A 16066-nucleotide genomic window follows, 5' to 3' on the forward strand; every position below is an offset into this window, starting at 1 on the left:
ATGAGCTCATGGGGTGGGCCCTACTCCAGCTTGACTGGGGCCCTTACAAGAAGAGGGGGGAACAGGGATGTGGAAAGAGGCCCTGGGGGTGGGGGGCGGAGCCCGGAGAGGGGCCGCCACCAGCCCAGCACCACCCAGAGCCTCGGCCGGGACTGGAAGGGCAGAGAAGGGTCCTTCCCTGGAGGATTTGGGTCTGCCAACACCTTGATTCAGACTCGAAACCCCCGGAGGGCTGCGGGAATGGTGTCGTTTCAGCCCTAGGCTGCTCACCTTTGTACGCCACCCCGAGAAAGCCAATACGGCCTGTCCCTCTCGTTCCTAAAAACGGAGTCATCATTATGAGAGATGCCATAAATTACTAGTATCCTGTGGCTGGAGGTGCGGGGAGCAGTGTGCAGAATACGCTGTAGGCCAAAAAAGAGCCTTCACTCAAGGCCCGCGGCCGGGGTGAGCTGTGCGCACAGGGCAGGCGGGACCTGCTGCGTAGACAGCGCAGCATTGCTGGGAGCTCAACACACACGGGCACCGCGGGGAAATAAAGGGACTCGCAGTGGGAATGACCACCGTGGACGGCGGGGGACATGCAAGCGGCAAGGAAAGGGAAGAGAGCGTGAGGCCCGTGAATCAGCAGATGCAAGAGTTTGGGAAAAGTAGGGAAGCCGCCAATCAAAGGCGGGACCAACCCCTGTTCCCAGAGGTTCAAGCAGGACGTGAGGGCTGGCCTGCTGTGTGAACCAGGCCACCAAAGACCGCAGGGGCGGCGTGGGGCGAGGAGCACCTGAGGGAGACACCTGGGCCCTCTGTCGCCTCCCGGAGCAGCAGGGACGGGCGAACCACCTGCCGTGGAGTTTGGTGACTGGGCCTGGGGCAGCTGCAGGAATGGATTCTTTGACAAACCCCTCCTTCGTCAGAACGGCCCAGAAGGGCAGCGGCCGCAGCAGCAGCAGCAGCAGCAATGAATTCGGAGATCAAAGGGTCTGTATCCCCAAGTGACAGCATGAGTGGCTCAGGAATCCCTTGTCACCTCGGAGATGTGGCAGCCAGAGCCGCGGTTCTCATAACCTGGGGCTGGAAGGCGCTGCCAGCTCCCGGGCTTCAGAAGGACGCTGGGATGGGAGCTTGGCTGGCGGCTGGACGGGCAGGGCACCAGCCAGGTCATGTGGCAGGGGTGGAGCCAGCGGGCGGCTGGGGCGAGGGGAGACGGTTCCAAAGTCTCAGGGTCTGTGTCCAAACCTGATGAAAGGTAAACAGCAGACAAAGCACGGGAGCCACGGAGGGGTATCTGAACTTGTCCTCAATGTCGGCGCTGCGAGGGGCTGCCCCCAGGAGCCCAGGGTCACTGCCAGTCCTAATGGCGTGTTTTGTTAAGTCTGGCATCTGCCGGCGGCAGCCCAGCCTGAAACCAAGGGCTAGGAGCTGAGCCTTCATGTCCATTTCGCTTCTGCTCTTTGACCAAAGTTCACCTGCTTACAGCCACATTGTTCTTCTCCTGCTTGGAAAATGCTATTATTCGTGCTGCCTTTAAAATGGGTAGATTTGGATTATGAAAGAACAAATCCCTCTAACTTAAAACTCTCTCTGACGGGTGCCTGGGTGGCTCAGTTGGTTAAGCGTCCAGCTTCGGCTCAGTTCATGATCTCACGTCCGTGGGTTCGAGCCCCGTGTCAGGCTCTGGGCTATCGGCACCAAGCCTGCTTCAGATTCTGTGTCTCCCTCTCTCTCTCTGCTCCTGCCTTGTTTGTGTTCTGTCTCTGACTCTCAAAAAATAAAGTAAAACATTAAAAAAAGATTTTTAGGGGCGCCTGGGTGGCTCAGTTGGTCAAGCGTGTGACTTCAGCTCAGGTTACGATATCACGGTTTGTGGGTTTGAGCGCCGAGTGAGGCTCTGTGCTGACAGTTCAGGGCCCGGAGCTGCTTCAGATTCTGTGTCTCTCTCGCTCTCTCTTCCTTTCCTGCCTGCCTGTCTCTGTCTCTGTCTCAAAAATAAAACACTAAAAAATTAAAAAAAAAAAAAGATTTTTAAAACTCTGTGACAGGGGCGCCTGGGTGGCTTAGTCGGTTGGGTGTCCGACTTTCGCTTAGGTCATGATCTCGCGGTTCGTGGGTTCGAGCCCCGTGTCGGGCTCTGTGCTGACTGCCAGCTCAGAGCCTGGAGCCTGTTTCAGTCTGTGACTCCCTCTCTCTAAAACACAACAAAACACACAATCTCTCTCTCTCTCTCCTAGAAATAAATAAAACATTAAAAAAAATTAAAAAAAAAAAACAACTCTGTGACAAAAAGATCTCTGTCTCAGGGACATATCGACTCCAAGTGCTGCGTGGGATGTCAGGATCCCTCCATAAAATAAGAATGGGAACAATTCAGTGGTGCTTATTAAAGGGCCCATATGAAGCAAAGTCAACAAATGTGTTCTTAGTGGTAATTATGATTACAGAGAAACAAAAAATTTAGAACAATATGGACACATATGATTATACAGAGTTGAAAACCACAGTGTTATAAAACCCAAGTAAGCGGAATTCGCTGAGATAGAAAGACACTGGGCAAATACCACCAGAGAGACTGCAGGCTAATAACGCTCCGTCTGGGGTCAGGCCGTCATTTTCTAGCTCTGTGTTGTTGATCAAGGCGTTTAAGTGGTGGAGCCTCTATTTTCTCAACTATAAAATGGGGATCGTGCTTCCTCATACAGCAGCTATAATGAGGGTACTCAGAGCACAGCTTGGCCCATAAGAACCGTGATGAATGGTGAGCAATAATAATGTGATAACAGTAAGTATATTTGTGATAAATGCTAGAGATTCGATGTGAAAAAAAATATAAAAAACATTCTTACAATGTCCAAGCATGTGAGACTCTCTGAAAAATGGCCCAAAGAGTTCACCGTTCACCAGAGTTGAAATGAAAGTTAAGGAATGAATTCAGGGAATATTCCTTACTCACTACACTCTCTTGGTAATGAAGCCCAAAGTAAAGCAAATATCAAACGCCATTATAACAACAGGGATGCTGGCGAGATAGCGGTTAAGTAGAAATCTCCAGGAATTCTTGATGAAGTACAAATCTGCTTGATTATTTTGCAAAGGAATTCAGAAGAGTTATCTCATGCCATAGCCTTCTACACATTGTCCCCATAATTCTGTTCTGGAGAACAAAATAATTCAAATTAAGAGAAAGCTATACTTACAATGAGGCATGAAGATAGAATGATAACAATTTTAAAAATCCAATAATATAGTGGTGGTTATTTTGTCATAAAATACTAACCTTATAACATATTACATGGTGATTGAAAATTACAGAGTGTAGGGGCGCCTGGGTGGCTCAGTTGAGTAAGTGTCTGACTTCAGCTCAGGTCATGATCTCGCTGTTTGTGGGTTTGAGCCCCGCGTCGGGCTCTGTGCTGACAGCTCAGAGCCTGGAGCCTGCTTGGGATTCTGTGTCTCCCTCTCTCTCTGCCTCTCCCCCACTTGCACTCTGTCTGTCTCTCTCTCTCTCTCAATAAACAACCATTAAAAAACATTTTTTTAAATGTCAGAGTGTATACAAAATAGAATGCCTCTAAAATAAGGTCAGGTAAGATACTAAACACTGAAGTCATTGTGAATATTTTAAAAGTAACATATAAATATATATGGATACATATAAAAGGAAGCTGTTAAGAAATACAATTCAATTTATATTGGTAAAGAGATTTGGATATAATGATCTGTATATTGTTTTATTAATAAATATATTTATATAATCTTAAGTTCTCCATATGACCTGTTATGAATCCATAACTCTTTATGATTCACTTTGTATTGACCAATATTTGGGTATAAAAATCCAATTCAGGAATTCAGTTAGGACGCAAATGAGTTATGTCTTCTGTGGGGCATTTCCTGATTTGATTTAGAAATATTGCCCAAAGGGCACCTGGGGGCTCAGTCAGTTAAAGCATCGGACTTCGGCTCAGATCATCATCTCATGGTTTGTGAGTTCAAGCCTTGCACTGGGCTCTGTGCTGACAGCTCAGAGCCTGCTTTGGATCTTCTGTCCCTCTCTGTCTCTGCTCCTACCCTGATTGTACTCTCTCTCTCTTAAAATTAAAAAAAAAAAAAAAAAAATCACACACCTGATCTTGTGTGTGTGTGTCTTTCTAAAGAAAGCTTTATTCCTCAAGATTTGCTTTTGGTTTTCTGATACTGTCTTTCACATGGTTATGAGAATTCCAACTTCTTAATCTGCTAAATTGTTCTCTACTGTATCTTGGAACACCTTGAAAAGTCACTGGATTTTTCAATCGGAGAAGCAAAGTTAATTAGGAAAGTACCAAATAACTAGAGGAATATTACACGGGATGAGACAAGCCCCATAGAAATGGTCAGCCATTCACCTGTTTAGTGGTTTTTGAGAAACCCTCTAAGTTTGATAAATGACAGCAGTGCTTTCTCAAAGCGGCAGATCAGACCCTACATATGCATGTGGAGAGGAGCTATTTTTGTCTCTGGGTTCTAGTTACAGAGCCACAGCCTGGAAGCTTTGTTCTGAGAATTCACGCTGTCATCAAAAGGACTCAATACAAACACAGCCGTGGGCCCGCCGGTGGCTTAGCGGTAGCCATAGCTGCAATCTCTTCTGTCATGTGAAACACTCAGGGCTTTTTCTGGGTCTGGAATATCTGTGGGCCACGCCCTCTGCCTGCCTTTCCTTGCCCTGGAATCCATTCTTAACTGTTGGCTCCGTGCCCCCACATGAGCGCAGAATAGTCCTCTCCATGCGGACTTCATAGCAGCTGAGAGCTGGCTCTTTTAGCCTTCACGTTGACCATGGCGATCTCTATATGATCAGCTTCTGCAGAACTGACAGGCACCCCGGTGTCCCCTCCTAACTGAGGGCGAGCTTCTCCAGGGGACGTGTTTCCAGCTCATAGCTCTGACGTAGCGTCTGGCACACAGGCCCTCGGGGGATCTTCACGTGTGGTCTGTGTAGGGACTTCGGGGGCCTATGAAGGTCTCCAGTCCTGGGCCAGGTTTGTATGCCTGTCAGGGGCAGACACTGGGGTGACCTTCAAACAGAGTCCCTCCAGTCTTTGGTCCTGTTAAGCCACCTGGGGTTTGAGCCAATCCTGGAGGGCTTCGGCCAGCACTCGGGTTAGGACTAGGCATGGACTCCTTTCAGATCAAGGGGACCTGAGGGAGGCTGGCGGGGAACTTCTGGGAAAGAGCGTGCTCGCTAACGACAAGAACGTCTGAGAGGGACAGTTCCTCCTGGAGCTTACCCAGCACGTGTGGCAAATGCTGCTCTTCCAGGACCACAGACCTGGCCGATGTGACAAAGGCGGGCGGCTCCTGGGACTCTGTGTGTGACAGAGCACCACCTTCCCGGGCCCTGGTTAGTTGACTCTGTGCTTGGTAGGTGACACAGTAAATGTCCTATTTCTTAAGGCACTTTAATTGCATTTTCCTTATTTTTATAGCTGATGCACTTAACACAAAAGCAGCCATGTAGGGTTTTCATTAGGTAGTCAGATGGGTCAGAGAACCTTCCCTGTTCAGCTGCCAGCCATGGGTAAGGATCTTTGCAGAAGGTGTTCAGTAGACATTGACTGATGGATGGATGGATGGACGGGAGCACCGAGAAGCCTGGAAATGCCTCTCTGAGTTTTCTGGGTGCAGGGGAATTTGCCGGGCCACACGCACAAGGGTGCTGGCCAAAGCGTACAGCAACCACGCTCCAGCCCCCTGCCCGGTGTGGCCAGGCCATGGGGGAGAGAATCAGGGACATCTGAGTGTTAGAGCAAGCTGGGGCCTTGGGGTGCTGCCCTGAGGGCGATGCCCAAGAAACGAGCGGGTGGGCTGCCAGTGGGGGCCTTGGAGAGGCCTCCTCATCAGGGGAACGTAGGGCAAATAGGTTTTACCTCTTACGCGCCAACCCTGACTGCTTTGATTTGCAGGGTTGAGAAGGAATCTGAAGCTGTGTCTAAACTTAGCCTCCATCATTGTTATGTCTGTCAAGGACACAAATCAAATACTCCCCCTCCCAGTGACTGGCTCTTGGCTTCTAGAAATGCTGGGAGCCCCTCCAGAGCTGAGACTTCCAAAGAGGGGGGCTGTGTATTTCTTGAAAAAGGCCTGCTCCCTTTGATATACCTCTCAGTTCAAAGACAATGTGAGATCGAGGCCATACGTTCTCCAGAGAGCACACCAAGGTGCTCTTCTCACTGAGTCGCTACTGTGGGACAAATATCAGGTTTATCAGTCACACGTCCATCTTCTCCTGCCTACCCCTGGACCATGCTTCCGCAGGTGGCGGCGGGCGGGCGCTGATGGGCCCCTTTATCGAGCCCACAGAGAAGAGGGAGACCCCCTGTCTACCTGTCACTGCTCAGAGGTCAGTCACTTCTACGAGTCTGGGGTGGGGTCAGGCATGCCAACGGGCACCCGGAGACCCAGCTTTCACCAAAGCTCCGTCGGGGGCCCTTGTCAGCCTCCAGGGACCAGCCTGCCCCTTGCAGGATGGAGGGACGCTTGCTCCAGTGCTGGTGTGAGAGCCCTGGTTCTGGTAGGTGCAGCGTTCTGTGCTCACCTCGGGCTCTGGGGGTGTCTCTGCTCACATGGGCGCTGGTGGTGGAGCAGCACGGGGATGACGGTGAAGCCCGTCCCAGCAGAAGGGCGTCAACCAGGCCCAGGGCTGGGGAGAGACCCAGGGCTCAGCGGGTGTGGTGGGAGCCTCTGCCTGGCCACCAAGGAGAGGAGAGGGGAGAAGGGGAGGGGGGAGGGGAGGAGAGGGGAGGAAAAGGATTGCAGGAAGACCTATGTGGCTACAGTAGGCCAGCAGGCAGTAGGCGGAGCCCGGAGGCAAGAAGAACCATCTGGAGGATGTGGGGTTTGGGCTGGAAAACCAAGGCCAGGTGCGGGGAAGGGGCCCTCACCTCCCCCATTCCGAGGTTCATCCCTCTGTGTGCCTCCCCCGCCCTCTTACCTACCTCTCACTCCCTTCTCTATTCCTTTCTCCTCCCCCTTCCCCGTTCCCAGGCAGGTGACAGGCCGAGCCAGCTTCCCCATGTCCCGGACGAGGTCTGAGAGGTGGCTCAGACCACCAGGACCTCCTTGAAAGACAGATGGCTCCCTCCACTGCCCTGACTCTCGAAGCTGGGGGGCTGGGGAATGGGTGGGGGGCGGACCAGTGCCTGGAGCTCTGCTTGAAGGGAGGCAGATGGTGCTCTGGGCTCAACGGAGGTGGCGGAAGGACATGACCTTCCTCCCAGCCTTTCTTTTGGGAAAGGAAGTCTTTGGAAGTTTGTAGCAACTGAATAAATCTCGTCACTTTGATAAGCAGGGTCCCATTTCACTCCCTCTGTGGCGAAAGCTCCACACTTCCTCCGATTGTTTCGGTTTATTGAATTTCAGTATGTGAGACATGATAGCCTCATTCCTGGGGAGCTCGGGGAGGAAGTTCAGGGGCCCGGCCCACACGGGCCGGCGCGGGAGGAGCGGTGTGGGCTGGGTTATTCTTGCAAGTTATTTTGATCTGCCGGCCCCGGTCAGGTCATGTTTCTGTGCCCAGCCTCAGGGCCACGTAATGGGAGGATGAGGCATTTCATTATAATAATAGACTCCGAGCTCACTGGAGGCGGGCGGCTCTCTGAGGGCATTGGGACCACGTTGGCTCGGTGTCCGGTGTCCCTCCCAGGCGCCCTCGGTGCCGAGCGCATCGCCCGGACACGGGGCAGGAGGGAATGCAGGGGCCCGAGCAGCACCGCTTCTGGGGGCTCCCCGGGAACGACGCCTTCCCCTGCGCCGCTCCAGGGGACAGAAGGGACTCACGGGAGCCTGACTCACGAGAGGGCTGGGCGGGAGGCCTGGGGAGGCAGCCAGCAGCCTGACATCAGGAAGCAGGTTCTGACCGTTAAAGCTGTTTGAAAAAATGGAACCAATTGCCCAGGGAAATGGACGTTCCTTCTCTCGGGCACCTCTCACCCCAGCCCCACGGTTTCTATGTTCGTTTTTAAATTTAGGAATCTCCTATTTTATAGAGGGTATTACTTTGCTAGGCTGCAGCAACAGAGAGCCACATGCCGGGCACCTCGAACAACAGACTCAAGTTCACTGCCTCCTCTCCTGGAGGCTGCAAGTTCAAGGTCAAGGTGTGTGGGCAGGGTGGGTTCCTGCGGAGTCTGGGAGCAGAGCCTGTAGCCCGCCCCTCCCCTGGCTTCCAGGGGGCGGCAGGCGATGTTTCATCCTCCTGGGTTTGTGGAAGTGCGAATCCAATCTCCACCTTCATCCTCAGACGGTCTTCTGGCTGCGTGCACGTCCGTGGCCGAATTTCCCTTTACAAGGTCACCGGCAACATTGGGCCAGACCCATCCTACTCTAGTATGACCTCAGCCTAACTTAACTATTACATCTGCAATGACTCGATCGCCCGATAAGGTCACACTCGCAGTTACTGAGGGTCAGGACTCTCATATATGAATTGGGGGTCAGGGGGAGCACACTTCAGTCCATAACAGATGTGGTCCATATGCATTGGAGAAGCTCAGAAAATAGAGAGAAGGGAAAAAGAAAGAGGTTAAAAGCCTCCATGTTTCTACTGCTCAGAGACGACCTTTGAGTATCTTGGGGCATACCCTTCTGAGATCTTAAAATGGGGCGAAGCGTACTGGCTTCATCCAGCCCTTCTCCCCTTCCTGCTTCACTAAACATGTAAACTAGGGTCTAGCTGCGTATTGTTACCGCAGTTTTGCCCGAGCCGGGAACCAACCCGGGACCGCTCATCTTAACCAGTTGCTGGGTCGCCCCGTTAGTCTCTTTCACCCTTTGTGACATTGGCTTAGTTTGGGCAGTTTTGCCGCACAATGTCTCCCCTCCTGGGTTGGTTACGTTGCTTCTTTGAGATGAGGTTGGGTTTGGGTCCTCTGTCCCTGGTGTTGCCCATCGCTGGGGCTCTGCTGAGATGAGATGTCTGACGGACTCACGTGACGTGTGTTTGCACGGGTGGTACAGGCACCTCGAAGGCACCTCGCATCAGCGACGAGAAGTGGCCAGTTTCCCAGGCCCAGGTCTTCCCGGGCCCCTGGGAGTTCCTGCCTGGGAGGCGAGGTAGCACCTGCCCTCGAGGTTTCCCCACTCTGACGTTTTCACAGCTTGAGTTGACACAGGGACCTGCCCAGTCTGGTGGTGGCTGGCATGGGGGGGGACGGGGGGGGCTGTGTCATGTCTGCTGGACCTCCCTGCCGCCTACCCTTTGGGGACCCCATGGATCCCAAGATTTCCGGCTCTGAGAACTCCTGTCCTTGGATTCCCAACACTACTTCCACGAATGGGGGTGACGGGGAAGTGCTTTCCTGCAGACCTGAACCTGCGTCAGGGTCCAGGCCCCGCGAAGCTCCGAGACGAGCCTTGAGGTTCCTCGTCTCCTCCTACACCATTTCCAGGATGGACTGTAGCTCTTTTTCTCCAGCATTTACAGTGGAGTTTTTTCTCTAGAGGAACAGTTTACAAAACAACAGCAAACTCTGTGTATATTTGCTGATTTTTAAAATAGATTTTATTTTTTAATGTTTATTTTATTTTGGTGAGGGGGGGGTGCAGAGAGCAGAGACAGAAGGGGACAGAGGATCCGAAGCTGGCTCTGCGCTGAGAACTGCAAGCCTGATGTGGGGCTCGAACTCACAAACCAGGAGTTGAAATCAGACGCTTAACTGACTGCACCACTCGAGTGCCCCTGTGCTGATGTTTTCAGACAAATGCCTACACTTGTATAGCCCAAACCTCTATCAAGATACAGAAAGATCCTGTCACTGATAAAGTTCCTACGTGTCCCTTCCAGTCAGTCCCAGTCCACCCAGAGGTAATCGTTGTTTCTGTTTCCTCCACCGTAGATAATTTTTGCGTGTTCTAGAACTTCACATGAAAAGAATCAATGGCATGTCCTCTTCTCGTGAATCTAGTTTGTGTCTCACCCACAGTGGTGCCGTGCACTAGCTCATTGTCTTTGTTTCCTGAGGAGTGTTGTAGTGTAGGGACATACCCCATTTTATGTATCCATTCTCCTACCGATGGACACTTGGGCTGTTTCCGGTTCTTTGTTATCATAAATAAAGCTCTACCAACATCCTTGTATAAGAAACTTTGTGTACGAATATTTCATTTCTCTTGAGTAAATGTCCAGGAGTGAAATTAGTTGGTCATAGTTGAAGGAGTTGCAAAATTTGCCGCTCTTACCAGCAACCTATGGCAGTTCTGGTAGTTTCCCACTTTTTAGGTTTTGTCATCCTGGTGGGTGGGTGTGCGGTGGTATTTCCGCGGTTCAAGTTTGCATTTCCCCAGTGGCTTACGATGTTTTACATGTTTATTGGCCATTTCTATATATTCTTTTGTGACTGTAACTTAAAATTAATTTTTATCCCTTGTCCTTAATAAGCAGTAGGGCTATTGTTGAATAGCGTTGATTGTTGATTCAGGCGTTCAACGCTTGAATCCTATTTCTTGCTCATCCTTTGGCGAAGACTAAGGCACGTGGATAGAAGTGGGCTCGGAGAAGAAGCAAGGCCATGTGTGTTTGTCCCGTTATTCCCGATTCCCACTGTCTGGGTCTCTGTGAGTCTATCATCAGCAGGTGCTGGAGGGGGGAAGGAGCAGGGATGGAGTTTGCACTGAGAACAGGGAGGGAAGGAGGTGCAACTTCTGGGAGCGGACCCTTGGCGTTGGAGAATCGTGATGCCGAGGAGCTTTCCGTCAAGAGTTAGGTAGAGCGAGTTGTGTTCTTCAAGTGGAGGGTGACGTTTACTACCCTCCCTGGGAGAGGTTCCTTGGAAGCAGCTCAGGTGGTTTGCAAGAGGATGACCAGAGCCACCTGGGGCCACGGGTGCTCATGGCCCAGCCCAGCACAAGCCCCCCGCCAGGCCCAGTGTCTGCTCCCTGCTCAGTCGGTCATGCCCCTGTTATCGCCGCTCACCTGTCCATCTGCGGCTGCTCAGCACCCCCCATGCTGAGCCCCTGCATCTAGAGGGGGGCTCGTGTCGTCTCGAGAGGACTTTGCTGCTGTGTTTCTGTGGACCTAGAGGCTACCCAGGAGTTTCACTGGAAGACCTCAGAATGGACCACAGACGAGGCGGGGCAGAGAAAGCAGGGAGAAACCAGCTGGAAGGGGGAAGGAGGCAGGGAGAGGCAGGAAGGGACGCCCAGCCCTCAGCTGTCCGCCCCTGCATCCCAGTTAAACGCTCCTGGAGGGGTTGTGGGAACATGGGACCCTCTGGCCATTCCATGTCTCCTCCTCCTCCATGTCTCCTCCGTGTCTGATGAAAGGTAGTGACGGACAAATGCGTGCATTATGAAAATACAAGTTGGTAATCCAGAGAGATCTCCACTCCTTGTCGTACATGTGGAGATCCACGGTATAAAAATAGGCTCTCCTGAGTCCTTGGAACAAGGTGCCATTGTGCTGCCCTCTCTGAACTTGAAACCGTCCCCAAAAGCAGCACCGCAGCCCTCCAAGACCTAAGAGAGGAAATAAGGCGGGATGTTCAGGGACACCGGGGGGGAGGGTGGCAGGCTGCGCGGTGTGACGGGCCCAGCGTGGGGCCCCCGCCCCGGAGATCCTGAGGGACCGGCGCAGCCTCCCAGTTCTGCCCATGCCAGCCAGGGAGGATTAGGGGGAAGAGGAGAAGAAAGGCTTGTGGGGGGAGAAAGAGCCGCTCGAGCAAACACAAAGCAGCCCTTTACGCGGGCGCCATGGCAAAGCTTTCCTTCCAGCAGAGAGGACCGGTGAGAAAGTGTCTGAGCCCGGCCCCTGCCAGCCTCAGTGAAAGCAGCCGCTGGCAGCGGTGCCCCGGCGCTGGGGAGGCCTGCGGGCTGGCACGGGACGCCGCGCATCCGCGCTCCCAGGATGGCGCATTCCCAGGCCCTGCAGACAACCTTGGCCGTGGCCCATTTCCTCCCGGAGAAAAGCTTTAGACCCTCGAGGAGGGCAGGGGCCGCAGTGTCTTGGAGGGGGACTGGGGGGCGGGCAGCTCCCTCCCATGAAGAGTGGCCCAGATTGGAGTCGTTGGGATGTTATTCACTCCTTTCCAGAGGCCCGTGGAAGGGCCGTGATGAGCTGTGTGTGGGAGTAGTGCAATATTCACTAGCCTCTGTGATCACGGATTCGATCCCGGAGCCCAGTGTTTGAAAGGGACTTTGAGATCAAGACCTGGCCCTGTCACTTCATTTTACAGAAGGGGGAACTGAAGCCCAAAAGACTTTCGTGTTTGGTGGCCAAGAGCTCTCAGCTGCCTGGTGGCCTCCTGAATTCCAGCCAGGCCAGGCCCTTTGTGCCACTTGGAAAGGGAAAGTTCGCAGGTATGGGAAACTGAGTGAAGTGTCTGAGCCAATGAAGAGTGCTGCCCTGGGCTGAACCCCACAAGGGAAGTGCTGGGTAGATTAGCATCTGGGGGCAGGGGGTGAAGGCTCCAGGACGGGGTACAAAATGCCGTGAGCAGAGAGTGAGCGGGTGCTTGTGGAAGACGTCCTTCCCGCCTTTGTGCTGTGGCCTCTGGGTGAACTGTTCTTTATCATTTCCTAATGTCATGAAGGGTTTGATTTTGTCGTGTGGAGTCACAGAATGTTAGGGATGCAATACTTCCAAGTCTCTGTGGGCTGGCTTCCTGCCCACACTGCGGGAGCCCTTCTGGACGGTCTCTGATGGTCACTGGCCTTCTGGAAGTTCCCAAAGAGAAGAGAAGTCTCTAACTCCTTGGGTGGCTGGGCAGCTTTGAGTTAGGTTGAAATACTCAGTGGACCTTGGGTTCACCCAAACCACCAGCTCAAGGGTGGGGAGCCCAATCTCACGGCCATGCGGCCTCTCAGATGTGCTCGAGGCTGCACGCGGTGGAAGGAGGGGTGCCGGGCCCCACTCTGAGCACCACTGTCTACCAGCTGTGTGGCCTCGGACCAGCCATTGGCTTCTCCGAATGCCCGTCTTCTCATCTGGGCAATGGCAGTATGGTCACTGGGAGGGGCAGCCGTGAGCTCTGTGTGGCGTGTGGCGCTCAGTGATTCTCCACCTCACGTGGTCCTCCTGTGGCCCATGTCCAGGCCGCACGTCCTGGGTCCTTCATGTTTCCGATGTCACTTATGACTCCTCGGTCTGCACAGGCACGGTGAGGGGCAGGGGCCCAGACCCAGCAGAAGGGGAAATCGGTGAGCATGGCCCGGACCCCGACCACAACGGAGACTCCAGTCACGGACTGGTGGCTGGCTGCAGCCCACCAGTCCGGAGCCAAGGTCAACACGGAAGCACATCTGCACCAGAACTGCCCTTCTGGAGAGCAGAGACATCAGGCTGGGCTGCAGTGAGCATCTCACCCGAGCCCCGGCGGGAGCAAGTGTGAGCATGTCAGTTCCCCCTCCCCCGGCCAAGGGCGGGCCATGTCCCCAGTCTGAACAAGGAGGGTCACTGTATAACTCCAGAGGGAAAATCACCACTTTCATACGGAGCTTAAAATACACAAATTAAATCTCCTTTGCGACGAGATCCCGGCTGCCTCTCTCCCTGCTTTATGTCTGTGGTTTCTGGGAAATTAAAAACATGTTTGTCCAACTAGTGACCCCTCATCTGGTTCTGAGGACTAGGAGGGCCTGAACGCCGAGGGTAAAGGAGGCCGGCAAGAAAGGCAGCCAAGCCTAGGGGTGCGGAGGAGCAGAGGGTGTCCCCAAAGGAAAGCAGGCTATGCGTCGAGGTGGGGGGAGGTGGGCCGAGCTGATGTTTTCACCAATAAAATGCTGAGGAGACATTTTAATGCAGCAGGCATCAGTGTTCACTGTGGCTCAAAATAAAAATAGAGGCTCTCAGTCCGCTGTGGGAGCCCCCACGTCATTCCACTGCATGACTCAGGCTTGTCCTGCCTTGGTGGGTTCAGCCGTAAGCCAATGGGCCTCTGTGTGCGTGGTGTCCCCTCGGGTCAATGGAGTGATGTCCACATAACACACAAACGCACGACCCGTCCTTCCCACATGGGTTCATCCTGATCTGCACGACTGCGTGTTCCGGGCTGAACATATCTGGGCTTCCAGAGCAGAGCACAGAGATGCTATGTCATTTGTTTGTGTTTACTTGACTTGGGTGGCCGTAGGGCCCAGGTGTCTTCTGTTGAGAGATGAAGGCACAGTTTTAAGTGATTTTCACAGGATACCTCATTTAATCCTTTCAGTGCCTTCGGAAATGTTCTTTCCTCCCATCTTCCAAATGGGGACACTGAGGCTTAGAGGAATATTCTGGAAGCTCAAGATTGTCCGGCAAGTGGGTGGTGAAGCTACAGTTTGAAACTTGACCTGAGGGGCCCTTAGGGGGCTCAGTGGGTTGAGCATCTGACTCTTGATTTCAGCTCAGGTCATGATCTCAGGGTTGTGGGATCAAACCCTGCGTCGGGCTCTAAGCTGAGCTTGGAGCCTGCTTACATTCTCTCTCTCTCTCTGCCCATTCCCCACCCCCCTCTCCCTCCCTAAAATAAAAAATAAAAAAGATAAAAAAAACTTGACCTGAATCCTCACCAAATTCCAAGCTGGCATTTCTCACCTCCTCCTGCCCCACACCCCCTCTCTGGACTCAGTTTCATCTCTTTCATTGGGATTAGTTTGCCCCTTTTCCAGCCCATCCAGAATTTCTGTACATCCTTGCGTTCACGCCGCCCTTGCACACCCACCTTTATAAAAACAGCAACCCACCGAGGTATCACCTGAGATCTTGGGCCCACTGTGTACAAATGTAGGGATTCAGATTTTACTCCTTTTTGGCAAAACAGTAGAATATTTGATCTTCCATGAGAACGGTGCTTGTGATTGTCACACTTGCCCAGAACTGTAGCTTTTCACACGCATTATCCCAGGAAGGCCTGCGACAGCCCCCAAGGTGGGGAAGGCGTCCTGGTAGCCCCTCTCTCTCTGCTGGAGTAGCAGAAGCCCTCTGTGCCTTTTCACGGCTTGGGGGATTCTGTCGGGTATTTTCCAGAGAAAGGCTTCATTCAGTCAGGACTCTCTGACCTCTTGTGAGATGCTGTGGTATTTGTTGGCTATGTGGCCTTTACTGTTAGTGACGTTACTAGATATTCAAGCAAGTCCAGAAAAACTCAGTCTATTCCCTCCCAATAAAGCATTTTAATCAATCTCCTTGTTTGGGTCATTTTTGTCGTGCTCTGAATGAAGGGGAAGAGTCACCACGGCAGGCGTAGCTGACTCCCCGCTCTGCAAACCAAGATCCATCAAATATATTAGATTTGGGGCAGAGATCATCACACTTGACCTGCATTTGGTTTCCTCTCATCTGAAAACATTCCTTTACTATGGACAATTCCCGGAGGAAATGTAAAAGTCCTCCCCCTTGTGACACATCTCTCCCCCATGAGTGGAGCCTACTGGCGAGTTATTAAAAATTTACCTTTTTGTCAATAAAGTTCTTTATAGGACATTTTCCTCGGTGCATTTTAATGTAATGTTCACTGCCTCAGATGAGGGAGGAGGCAGAAGGCTGGTTCTAGAATGCTCCTATTATGCATTTAATTGAGTGAAGTGACACATGGCCCTGCTGCCTGTGGACACACTTGGTTACGCGGTTGCTCCCACTAAGCTCAGAGACAAGCCTGAGGCGGTGGAGAGATGCGAATGCAGACACGTCACTTCACGGAGAGTCACCGGGAGCACTGTACGTGAGCCGTTCCAGAGCAGCTGACCAAGATTCTCAGTTTTGAGAAGTTTGCTAGAAAGTTCCCTTTCTGTATTAATATATGTAATTCAGTTTTTTTAAGTTTCAGGTGTAAAGACGACAACCACACTGAACATTTCGAAGTATGATATTGAACGGTGAGATGTTAAGCCCCTTCCCCCCCGCCCCCCCCCCATAATGCTTGAAGCAAAGATGATAGATTTTTACCATTGGCTTTTTACTGATTAATTTAAACCATATTTTTCTAAGGTACACCTATTCATTCCCTAGACCACGGACAACTTAGTTATCTTCCTGATGAGGGAAGTTGAAGCTTTCCTATTATTCTTAAAGGCTATGTTAAGTTAATTTCCCTGAAGAGTCCTATGGCTAATGGAAAAT

This window comes from Hyaena hyaena, unplaced genomic scaffold (genome assembly GCF_003009895.1).
Source record: "Hyaena hyaena isolate Hyena2069 unplaced genomic scaffold, ASM300989v1 scaffold_617, whole genome shotgun sequence".
In the NCBI taxonomy this organism is placed as follows: domain Eukaryota; kingdom Metazoa; phylum Chordata; class Mammalia; order Carnivora; family Hyaenidae; genus Hyaena; species Hyaena hyaena.